At 54.3% G+C, this 10598-nt stretch overlaps 1 pseudogene; it reads left to right on the top strand.

The window, feature by feature from the left end:
- The first annotated feature begins 528 nt into the window (after positions 1–528).
- Positions 529–9070, top strand: LOC130476939 (uncharacterized protein K02A2.6-like; annotated as a pseudogene).
- The last annotated feature ends 1528 nt before the right edge of the window (positions 9071–10598 follow it).

The following is a 10598-nucleotide window of genomic DNA, read 5'->3' as shown; positions in this document are numbered from 1 at the left end:
CAGCCTGACCGCCCTCAACGACGTTTGGGTGGAGTTTGAGGACGTGTGGAAGGGCCCGCTGGGCTGCTACAAGGGGCCGCCGGTCCGCCTGCACGTTGACCCCGCCGCTGCGCCCATCCGCCTCAAGCCTCGCTGCGTCCCCTTCGCCCTCAAGCCCTGGATCGACGCGGAGCTTGACCGTCTCATCACTCAGGGGTGCTGGTACCAGACCCCAATGCCCCCTGAGAGACCCCGATTGTGACACCGCTCAAGCCCAAAGGGGACGTCCGCATCTGCGCAGACTACAAATGTACTATTAATAAGGCACTGCGGGCGCACACCTACCCTGTGCCAGTTGCCAGCCACCTCCTGGCCTCCCTCACTGGGGGTTGGGTGTTTGCCAAACTGGACCTCGCTCGGGCTTACCAACAGCTGCCCGTGGACCCTGAGTCGGCCGAGGCACAGACAATTGTTACTCACCGGGGTGCCTTCCGGGTGACGCGCCTGCAGTTCGGGGTCAGCACGGCCCCGGGCATCTTCCAGAATTTGATGGAAGACCTCCTGAAGGGCTTGCCTGGCATCGTCCTGTACTTCGACGACTTCTTGATCACCGCAAGCTTTGATGACGAGCTCCTGGATCATGTCCACCGGGTGCTCCGCTGTTTCCGAGATGCTGGGCTGACGGTCAAGCGAGAGAAGTGCCAGCTGGGCCTACCGCAGGTGGAGTTCCTGGGCTACTTGATCGATGCAGAGGGCATCCATCCAATGCCCGACAAGATCAAGGCGATCCACAGCACCCCGCTGCCCCAAAGCAAACAGGAGCTCCAGTCGTTCCTCGCCCTGCTGAACTTTTACCACGCCTTCCTCCCTAACAAGGCATCGGTTGCTTAGCCGCTCCACCGGTTCCTGGACAAATCCTCCCCGTGGGCGTGGGGCAAGTCGCATCAATGGGCGTTCGAGGCTACCAAAGCCCTCCTGTCTCCCTCCAGCTTGCTCGTCCATTTTGACAAGAAGCTTCCCGTTGTGTTAACATGCGACGCCTCGCCCTACGGCGTCTGAGCAGTTCTGAGCCACCAGCTGCCAGGCGGTCGGGAGGCCCCGATTGCGTTCTACTCCCGGACCCTCTCCACTGCGGAGAGGAACTACATGCAAATCGACCGGGAGGCGCTTGCCGTAGTGGCCGGTGTGAAGAAATTCCACGACTATATTTATGGCCGCCCCTTCTCCATCATCACTGACCACAAGCCACTTTTGGGGTTGTTCGTGCTGGATCGTCAGACGCCGCAAATCCTGTCCCCCCGCATGCTCCGGTGGTCGACTTCCGGCTACTGCACCTCCCCGGGTCCAGCATCACAAACGCCGATGTGCTCAGCCGTTTGCTGCTCAAGGACTCCAACCCGGACCCGTCCCGGCCTACAATGTCATGCTACTGGAGACCCTGCCTGAACTGCCCCTACATGCCTCGGACATTGCGGCTCACACGGCGAAGGACCGCACCCTCGCCCGCGTTTTGAACTGGGTGGGGAAGGGGTGGCCGGCAGCCAGGCCGGAAGGCGAATTCAAGCCCTCTTTCACATGGCAGCATGAACTCTCGCTGAATAAGGGGTGTCTACTCTGGGGGAACCGCGTTGTGGTTCCAGCCAAACTGCGCACCAAGGTCCTGGAGGCCCTGCATGCCTGCCACCCGGGAATAGTGCGCATGAAGGCCCTGACGAGGAGCTACGTTTGGTGGCTGGGCATAGACGCTGCTGTGGAGGAGTGGGTGAGCCGCTGCCAGCCGTGCCAAGAGTCGCGGCCCGAGATGCCGCGAGCCCCGACCCACCATTGGGAGTCCACCCACAAATCCTGGTCCCGCCTCTGTCAGGCTGCTATCTCGGTTTCGTTATTGCCTCTGTCTCTGTGCTGTATTGTCTGCCCCCCAAGGTCGCATGCCTAAGCCTAAGCCTGGGAACTCAGCTCCTGGGAAACTGTATTCCTGCGTGTAATCTCCCGCCTTTCCTGCCTTATAATATCTCCCAGCTAGTGAGCCTTTCATAGCTGTCATTTTATTCGTTTGCACTGTATGCCTATTTGATCAGTAAAATCCATCTGTTTGGACTCTATACGACTTTGTGGTGATTTCTGGTTCTGTGGGCCAAGGGCTGACATTATGACAGCTATCTCACATCTTCACCGTTCTCCTAGCCAGGCTGGAGCCCAGGGGGGTTCGCCTGCCACTTGGATGGGAGCTGTGCAGCTCTCCAGGTGATCTACTACCCTGGAGCCCTTCTCAGAGGACCCTACTCTGTTACAGGACTTAATCGCTGAACTTTTCCGGACGAACCGAGAGGTTTGCCGCTTGAGGGGATTGGTACACGCGCAGTGGCAATCTCTTACAGGACGTCTCTGGATGTTAACATCGGAGGATACTGATGCTCGTTTAGATCTTCAGGACTTGGATCAATTACTGGACGATGCCCGATTGGCGACTGAGGATTTACAAATATTAACTGGACTTCTGGATAATCTTATTTCTCGACAAACTCTTTCTACCATGGCGGGAGCCCCACCGGAGGGTTTTTCCCTGATCCCGGATGCGGCCAGCTGCCAGGCTGAGGCCAAGCGAGTCGCTATTAGCACCGCTCTTCTCCTTGTGGAATGTACAAAGGACACCCCGGTAGCCACCTTGGCTCAAGTTTTGACCCCGACGTTTGGAGCCGAAGCATCCGCACTGGCGGTTCGAGTACAACCTCTGCTGGGCGGGGAACCTGACCCCATACTCTTGCTCCTCGAGACAGAACTTTTGCCGCGCATTACGGCAGAGGCTGCCCTAAGACTTGAGAACGCCAAAGTTCTTGCGGATCAGCAAGCCGCCGAAGCGGCTAGGGTCGCAAGAGAGAGAGAGGCGGCGGAAGCAGCCAGGGCGGCTGCAGCAAGGAATCAGGCGAACGTGGACACGCGCCCCAAGGACTATGTACTGGGACTATCAGGTCTAACCTTTTCCCCGGCGTTTGTCCCGTCGCGTGCGACCCAACGCGCACGCCGTTTGGCTGACCGACGTCGAGACTCTGATGAGTCTGAAGACGAGGATTTATATGGGGATAGCTCTCAATGGGCCACGAGCTTCCGAACCAGTAAGCCTCATCTTACTGGGGGCCCAAGTGAGGAGGTTCATCTTTTACGAGCCCAGAATCGGGAGCTCTCCGACCGTGTGGATCAACTCCAAGAAGTAATGGAACTTATGCTTCACGAGAACAGGCAATTACAACAAACCCTGATAGCTCAGAGACAGCCCGTTCCGATACCGGGTCCGGCGGTACCCGTACAACCACCCGCTAATGTGCCTGCTCCACCCTTACCTCCTGGAGCTCCTGTTGCTCCTCCGCTCCGACCACCCGTGCAACCACCTGCTAATGTGCCTGCTCCACCCTTGCCTCCTGGAGCTCCTGTTGCTCCTCCGCCCGGACCACCCGTGCAACCGGGTCAGCCCGCGCCCGGCCCTTGGAAGCAACTCAAATTGAGGACTACGTATGACGGATCTCTTGAGACTTTGCCTTGTTTCTTGCATCAAGTGGACAGTTATATGCGAGAACAAGGTCAACTTTTCCCCACGGAAGATAGCCGGGTGCGGTACGTAGCTTCCCTCCTGACAGGCAAAGCGGCTGACTGGATGGTCCTCCAGTTTGACACCCGCTCTCGTGCGATTCGTTCCCTCAACAACTTCATGACTGCCCTGAGAAGGAGGTTTGAGGACCCCTTCCTGGGAGAAAGAGCCAAAACGGAACTTTTACAATTAAAACAAGGCTCTGCTACAGTTCGGGAATTTGCCGATGAATTTCAGCGACTGGCAAGTAAAATTGTAGGTTGGCCCGAGACCACCCTAATCCATCATTTCAGGGAAGCCTTGCATCCTGACATTCTGAACTGGTCTTACATGCGGGGCGATCCCGATACCCTCGAAGGCTGGATCCTATTAGCCGAGGAAGTGGAAAGCCGCCGCCGCTTTATTTCTCTCGTCCGTCAAAAGCACAAGGAGAAGGGCACCCAAAAGCCTCAACCCAAGGCACCACTGCTCGTCCCGCGAAATCCCCCACGTCCGCTCCAGGAACGTGAAGCCCGATTTCAGAGGGGTGCCTGTCTTACATGCGGAGAAATGGGCCACTTTGCAGCCGTTTGCCCACGCCGCCAGGAATTATTTCGTCCCAGCACGACAACCCGCGCCCGAGGTCGTCCACCACGCAGAGGCACCGCGGCCACCCGCAGCGCAGCTCCGGGAAGGCCCACACCCTCTGCACTCCATGCCGGGGACCCAGCCTCCCTGCCTGCTTCCAACGACCCCGCCGGGTCTCGGATTACAAGTGCCCCATTGGGGGACAGCTTTCCCTCTTCGGATGAGGAAAACCCTTGGATTTCTCCAGCCTTAAACCTGGAATCTCCCCTCGACTTGTCAAAAAACGGCTCCGGTCTGTGGTGAATGGAGCATCTCCACAGACCTCTCAGGATCTTCCTATCAAACCGAATGCTCCTACCAAAATCAAAGAAGTGGACTCCACCGTCTACGTAGATGCAGTTTTACAACAACTTAACGGAGGTCCACAAATCCCCGTCAAAGCACTAATTGACTCCGGTTGCTGTCGCACTCTCATAAACGAAGCCACGTTTGCTGCCCTCAGAGCCGACTCAGAGGCTTTACCCGCCCCCGTCCAATTTGCTCAAATGGACGGGAGCCAATTCCAGGGGGGTCCAGTTGATCATCGCACCATAGGGGTGGCAATGGGAATTGGTTCCCACTGGGAACAAATAGACTTCACTATAGCCCCTATCCGATTTGACGTGGTCTTGGGAATTAACTGGATTAAAGGACATAGTCCCAGTATTGATTGGGAAACAAACACTATTTCTTTCGCTAGTCCCACCTGCGACCAGCATCGGCAAAACTTTGCTCTGCCATTTCCGCCCGTTCCAGCGTTAACCTCTACTGCTCCAGTACCACCGGCTCTACCCGCTGTATACCGGGACTTTGAAGATGTCTTCGACCTTAAGGAATGTGATGCCTTACCCCCCCACCGGGCCTCAGACTGTGCGATTGAAGTAGTAAAGGACTGCACATTAACCAAAAGTAAGATTTACCCTATGAGCGCTTCCGAGCGCACTGTCCTCCGGGACTTTTTGGACAAAAACCTCGCCAGAGGGTTCATTCGCCCTTCGAATGCCCCAAACTCGGCCCCCGCGTTTTTCGTCCGGAAAAAAGAGGGCGACCTTCGCCTGTGCATTGACTTCAGAAAGCTCAATGCGGTTACCCAGACCAACGCCTATCCTATCCCATTAATATCGGATATTTTGGGACAATTACAGGAAGGCCGTGTATTCTCTAAATTAGACTTGGTGGAAGCCTACTACCGAGTCCGTATCCGCGAAGGAGATGAACACCTCACTGCCTTCTCTAGCTGTTTCGGAATGTATGAATTCCTTGTAATGCCGTTCGGATTAAAAGGGGCCCCGGGGGTCTTCATGCAACTCATCAATGAAATCCTACATGACCTTCTATATCGTGGGGTGGTGGTCTACTTAGATGACATTCTCATTTATTCGAAAACTATGGACGAGCATGTGACTCTGGTCAGAGAAGTTCTACAACGCCTGCGTAACCATCAACTGTTCGCTAAACTAGCTAAGTGTGAATTTCACCAAAGCAAACTCACGTTTTTGGGATACATCATCTCCCACCAAGGTCTTCGCATGGACCCCGCCAAAGTCCAAGCCGTCCTCGATTGGACTCCCCCCACCAACCGTAAGCAAGTACAGCAATTTCTGGGATTTGCAAACTTCTATCGGGGATTCATCCCTAACTTCGCCCAAGTGGCTCTACCCATTACGGACCTACTGAAAACTAAGGGAAAAGTAAGCTCGGCTGCCTTGCCCTCCGCAAAAATCCTATGGACTGAGCAATGCCAAGCCGCCTTTCTGGCCCTCAAACGCCTCTTCACTTCGGAGCCGGTGCTACGGCACCCAGACCCAAATCAAATGTTCATTGTGCAAGTCGATGCTTCCGATGTAGCCATGGGAGGGGCTCTCCTCCAACAAGGACCGGACGGTCTTCTTCACCCTTGCGCTTACTTTTCAAAAAAATTTGCGCACGCTCAATTAAACTGGCCCATCTGGGAGAAAGAGGCCTCTGCAGTTCATCATGCACTGACTTTATGGCGGCAATTCTTGGAAGGGTCTAAAGTACCCTTTGAAGTTTGGACCGATCACAAAAATCTAGCTGCCCTCACGGGGTCCCATAAACTATCGGCGAAACAACAACGGTGGGCGGAGTTCTTTGCTCAGTTCCGTTTCACCCTGAAGCACGTCCCTGGGAAGCAGAACGTTCTCGCGGATGCCCTCTCCCGTTTACCACAATATCCGGTAAAACTCGAAAGACCCACCAACTCTCTGTTCACCCCTATGCAACGTGGGGCCCTACCTATGCTGGCTGTGCAAACCCGATCCCAGCATCAACACACCTTCCCTAACTCGCAAGCTCCGCCAGCCCAACCGGCTGCCCAGCCGCCACCGCAACAGACCGGAGTTCCCGCCCCTCCTACCCCTCCGACCGCTCAGCCGCCTGCAGTCTGCGCGCCGCCGCACGTAAGCACTAACCCTATAACTATTTCTCAAATCTCCGGGACCGACGGGGGGGCTCCCTCCCAGCTCCCCATCTCCGAATCCTTTTTAACGGTCCTTCGGGACCAGTGCCTTTTAGAACGTTCCGCTCATACCCTACCTCCTGGTGTTTTGGAACAAGGGGGGTCCTGGTACAAAGACTCAAAATTGTATGTACCCAAAGCTCTCCGGAAGGACGTTTTACATTTAGCTCATGGAGCCAAAACAGCTGGGCACTTTGGGTTTCTGAAGACCCTTCACTTATTGCGCAGACAGTTCTGGTGGGGGGGAATGCGTTCCGACATTGACTCCTTCATCCGCAGCTGTCCCGTTTGTGCCGCTGCGAAACGATCGCAGGGCAAACCCCCGGGATTGCTACAACCTCTTGAAACGCCCAGCAGACCTTGGGAAGTGATTGCTATGGACTTCATGACTGATCTCCCTCTCAGTGGGGGTAAAACTGTGTTGTGGGTTGTTACTGATTTGTTTTCTAAGCAAATACATTTGATTCCATGTGCAGGGATCCCCTCTGCTCAGAAACTGGCCCGCCTCTTCGTAACGCATATATTTCGTTTACATTCGTTTCCGCGTAAAATAATTTGTGACCGCGGAAGTGGTTTCGTTTCTAAGTTTTGGAAAGCTTTCCTCAAGTTGGTGGGGGTGGAACAGGGAATGTCTAGTGCATACCATCCTCAAACTGATGGTCAAACTGAACGTGTCAATGCTGTACTCGAATGTTATTTGCGTTGTTATGTTAACTACCACCAGGATAACTGGGTAGAACTGTTACCTTTAGCAGAATATGCCTACAATAATGCCATGCATCAATCCACAGGTTTTAGCCCGTTTTTCGCTGTGTATGGACAAGATTTCAGTCCCATCGTTCCTACAGATGATGTAGAGGGGGAGGGGAACCCCGACATTGCCTCCTGGGCACACGCCCTCCGTACCACTTGGCCCTGGCTCGTTAGCAACCTCGACCGGGCCAAACGTAAATACAAAGCGCAAGCTGACAAACATCGCTCCCCCGGGGGTGATCTGCAAGTGGGTGCTTTGGTTTACCTTTCCACCAAAAACCTCCGGTCCACCCAACCGTGCCATAAACTCAGTGCCAAATTCATTGGCCCTTTCCCCATTACTCGGGTCATAAACCCTGTCACAGTGGAACTGGCTCTCCCCAAATCTTTGAGGCGTGTGCATCCTGTTTTCCACATAAGCCTCCTCAAACCCCATGTTGCTTCTCCACGGTGGCATCCGGACCCACCGCCTGCGCAACCCATCATGGTGGGGGGGGAAGAACACTTCGAAGTCTCCAAGATCCTTGACTCCCGTATTCACCATGGTACTCTCCAGTATCTAGTTCGTTGGAAACATTTCCCCCCTGCCTATGACGAATGGGTGCGCGCACGGGATGTCTCCGCCCCCGACCTCGTCGACGCCTTTCACATTGCTTACCCGAACAGGCCAGCCCCCTTGCGAACTGGGAGGGGGCCTTGAGGGGAGCAGAATGTCAGGCTGCTATCTCGGTTTCGTTATTGCCTCTGTCTCTGTGCTGTATTGTCTGCCCCCCAAGGTCGCATGCCTAAGCCTAAGCCTGGGAACTCAGCTCCTGGGAAACTGTATTCCTGCGTGTAATCTCCCGCCTTTCCTGCCTTATAATATCTCCCAGCTAGTGAGCCTTTCATAGCTGTCATTTTATTCGTTTGCACTGTATGCCTATTTGATCAGTAAAATCCATCTGTTTGGACTCTATACGACTTTGTGGTGATTTCTGGTTCTGTGGGCCAAGGGCTGACAGCCTCCACATAGACTTTGCGGGCCCGTTCCAGGGCAAAACTTTCCTGATCGTGGTGGACTCCTACTCCAAGTGGCTGGAGGTCGCTGGCGTAGGCTCTATGACCTCGCGAGTGGTGGTTCGGGAACTGCGGAAGCTTTTTGCCACCCACGGCTTGCCAAACACGGTGGTCTCCGACAATGGGGCCCAATTTACGTCCGCGGAGTTCCAGGAGTTCTTGGCCAAAAACGGAATCTGCCACATGACCTCAGCCCTGTTCCACCCTGCCACTAATTGACAGGCAGAGAGAATGGTCCGCACGACCAAGGAAGCGATGCGGTGCATTGAGTGCAATGACTGGGACAGGGGGCTGGCAGAATTCCTCCTGTACCAGCACACTACGCCCAACTCCACCACCGGAAAAAACCCGCGGAGCTCCTCATGGGCCGCCGGCCAAAAACGCCACTTGACCAGCTACACCCCGATCTTGCGCCGGAATGCCGTCACCACCGAGAAGAACCAGCAACCCCACGGGTCATAGAGCAGGATGCCCCCGTCTATGCCCGTAACTATGGAATGGGCCCAGCCTGGATTCCGGCTACCGTACAAGACGCAACCGGCCCGGTATCCTACCGGGTTGCCACCCCCGAGGGTCGAGTCCTCCGGTGACACATCGATCAGCTGCACCGCTGACTGGCTGACGAGCCCGACCGCGCCGCTGCCACAGAAGCTCCGGAGCTTCCCAGAGTGCCGGAGCAAGCCGCGCCAGCAGAGAGCGAGCCGAGCGAAGAACGCCTGTCTGCCGGCACACAAAGAGAGCTCCTGGAAGCCGTTTCTCCCACCTCCTGCGAACCCGGGCCGACCGCTGCCACAGACGCGGCCCCAGCACCCACAACACCAGTTCCTGTACCGCGTAGGTCGCAGCAGTTAAGAACATGACCCAGCCACCTGAAAGACTTTGTGTGCTCGTGAGAGTTTGAACTTAGGGGGGAGGGGTGTAATGTATGTGCATCAGTTAAGACCATAGCGAAGGAAGCCCAGGAGCTTGAGTCCTGGGCGAAGACTCCTAAGCCCTGCTCGCATGATTGGCCACAGCCAACACATCCCATTGGCCCTAAGCCAGGTCATGCCATTGGTGACCTGGGGGTTGTTTTCCCCCTATCACGGATCAGGGGGTTGTTTTCCCCCTATCACGGATCAGGGGGGGAGCGGCCACCAGGGGCCAGGGAAGCATATAAGCAGGGGAAGGTTGTATAGTTCCTCAGTTCCATCTGTTATTGCTGAAATCAATAAAGCTGCGTTGTTGTTGGAACTCCGTCTCGACCTTGTGTGTCCTCCTCAAGCGGACTTAACACATAATACCACCCAAAGAATGGAGACAAGCCTATAATTGGAGACTGTAAAATTCAAAATTCTTCTTGACCTCAAATGTGAGCTACAATGGATAAGTGTGGTGGGTTTCATGCTGCTTTTCAGGAAACCATGTCTAATATTTTGTGGTGGAAACAAACACAAGGCTTGATACTGTGGGACAGAACACCACAGAGACAGCATCTAGTGACATAATGAATCAATGCTTACTTCTAAATATATTCAATCGCATCTTTAGAGAGTAGAAATGTGGAAGACCAACGTTTGTCATCAAGGGGATTTTGACTGGGGTGTGTGTAATCCTTTTGACAAAGGACTGAATGAAATATACTTATCACCTGAAGGAATATATAGTATATTGTGTAACACTTATTTTGTTTTACCTCTCTAGAGCCAGTGTGGCATAGTGGTCAAGAGTGGTGGACCCTAGTCTGGAGAACCGGGTTTGTTTCCCCACTCCTTCACATGAAGCCTGTTGGGTGACCCTGGGCTAGTCACCGTTCTCTCAGAACTCTCTCAGCCCCACCTACCTCACAAGGTGTCTGTTGTGGGGAGGGGAAGGGAAGGTGATTGTAAGTCGCTTTGAGACTCCTTAAAGGTAGAGAAAAGCAGGGTATAAAAACCAGCTCTTCTTCTTCTACTACTACTATGTACACTGTAGCCCAAAAGCCATGCACAACATGTAAATTGTGATTTGCACATTAACATGTACATTGCAAATTGTGCATGGACATGGAAATAGCTACTTTACTCAATACCAAACATCGAAGCAGGGAAAGTTCCCTTAAGGCACTGGAGTTCTCTGTGTGAAGAGAACCCGGTTCCTTATCCTTCACTTAAGCAATTGGAA

The sequence above is a fragment of the Euleptes europaea genome, chromosome 4 (genome assembly GCF_029931775.1).
Source record: "Euleptes europaea isolate rEulEur1 chromosome 4, rEulEur1.hap1, whole genome shotgun sequence".
Lineage (NCBI taxonomy): Eukaryota > Metazoa > Chordata > Lepidosauria > Squamata > Sphaerodactylidae > Euleptes > Euleptes europaea.
The sequence above is the reverse complement of the archived record's forward strand: the minus strand, read 5'-3'. Positions and strand labels throughout refer to the sequence as shown.